We start from the raw sequence: 1,894 nt of genomic DNA on the forward strand, positions 1-1,894 counted from the left end.
CATCTCCTATATCCACTGCTTTTATATATGCAAAAGGATAATTCAGTTATGAATTATAGCGGATAATAGCCTTATTTTAGTTTCTACGCCTCTGTTCATTTTGCCAACTACTGTATTTATCACGTCTGTGCGTCGTATGTCTTACTGAGCTACACCAGAATGGGTTCCATATGTTGACCAATTTTTACCATATTTTTTTTACTAATAAAATTAAACTTCTTAACAAAAAAGTCGAGAAACTATTCGTTTTTGTGAAGTGAAGCTTTATTCGGTCATATTTGCATGTAATTTTAGAGCATTTTCTTTTAAAAGTTAGGTTAAATTAAAATTCTGAATAAAATATTTTGTAATTTTGCAAGTACCTTTTATAATAAAAACATAAAAAACGTTTTAGTAACGTTTAGACATTCAGTATTTTTTTGTTAGAAAGCCGATTATGGATACTTTTTTACTGAGCACAACTGGTAATTTGCCTTTCCTGTTTTGAATGTATGTAAACCAAACTAAACTAAACTTTTGCACCTTAAAGTTCCAGAGAAATTCGGCGAAGTCCTACTAAACCGAAATTTACAAAAATAAAAAATCCGAAAAAATTAACACAAAAGATTTCACAACCTGCCAGAAGAACCGAAAAGCTCCAAAAAAGCGAATCCAANACTGAGCACAACTCTTAATTTGCCTTTCCTGTTTTGAATGTATGTAAACCAAACTAAACTAAACTTTTGGACCTGAAAGTTCCAGAGAAATTCGGCGAAGTCCTACTAAACCGAAGTTTACAAAAATAAAAAATCCGAAAAAATTAACACAAAAAATTTCACAACCTGCCAGAAGAACCGAAAAGCTCCAAAAAAGCGAATCCAAAAAACCTCGAAAAAAATTCGGAAACTTCCCAGAAATCCAGAAAAGTTAATAAAAAATAACGAAAGACCCGGAAAAATGCGGGAGAATCAAAAAATTTCTTTAAAATTCCGGTTCCGAAAATTTAAACGAATAGTCCCGAAAGGTTCTAAAAAGCTTCCGGTTCAGAAAAATTACAAAAAAAATAAATCTCAAAAAAAAAACACAAAGTTTTCAAAAAGTCACGAAAAACAAACACGAAGGACTTCAAAAAAGTTCCAAAAAACTCGNAATTTCTTCAAAATTGCGACTCCCAAAATTTAAACGAATAGTCCCGAAAGGTTCTAAAAAAATTCCTGTTCAGAAAAATTACAAAAAGACATAAATCTCAAAAAAAAAAACACAAAGTTTTCAAAAAGTCACGAAAAACAAACACGAAGGACTTCAAACAAGTTCCAAAAACCTCGAAATGTCCCGACAATTAAAACCCGAATACCGAAAAGTTTCGAAGTTTTCCTCAAAGCTTACACGAAAGGAATGCCGAACAATTCACAAAAGTTCATAAAAAAAATTACCGAAACGTCCAGAAAAACCTCAAAAATGTTCCACAAATCCCAGTACCGAAAACTTAAACGAAGAATCCCGAAAGTTCCCGAAATTAAAACAAAAAAATAACAAAAAGCTCGAAAAATAATATACGAAGCTTTCAAAAAGTCACGAAAAATTGCTTAATGGTTCCGAGAAAATTATATTCTACAATGGGACTGAATTTCGAAAAAAAGTGGTACGAACATGTTATTTTTTTACTTCAAAATCAGCAACATTCACAGCTTATTTGTGTTCTTTGCTTTTTATACTACATACGATCTGTAACACTATTAAAAAACGTTAATAAATCAAAATCCGAATTTATTAAAAAACAAAAAGAAAAATTGTAAGTTTTTCACTAATTACTAATTACTAATTACTTTTTTTTGTCAAGAGCATTTTTTGTATACTTCTCAGTTCATAAAAATATTAATTTCAGATTTTACAAAATCTTTAATCGTCNCAAAAT

The 1,894-nt window shown here is 30.2% G+C and overlaps 1 long non-coding RNA gene across 1 annotated transcript; it reads right to left on the reverse strand.

The window, feature by feature from the left end:
- Positions 1-186: 186 nt before the first annotated feature.
- LOC108355688 (uncharacterized) lies at positions 187-1,081 on the reverse strand. The gene is made up of 2 exons (XR_001846565.1): positions 822-1,081; positions 187-615 (listed from the first exon to the last, which is right to left on the reverse strand). It is a non-coding gene; the product is annotated as an uncharacterized LOC108355688 (long non-coding RNA).
- Between the last annotated feature and the right edge of the window lie 813 nt (positions 1,082-1,894).

This window comes from Rhagoletis zephyria, unplaced genomic scaffold (assembly GCF_001687245.7).
Source record: "Rhagoletis zephyria isolate East Lansing unplaced genomic scaffold, Rhagoletis_zephyria_1.1 Rzeph_scaffold_48713, whole genome shotgun sequence".
In the NCBI taxonomy this organism is placed as follows: Eukaryota; Metazoa; Arthropoda; class Insecta; order Diptera; family Tephritidae; genus Rhagoletis; species Rhagoletis zephyria.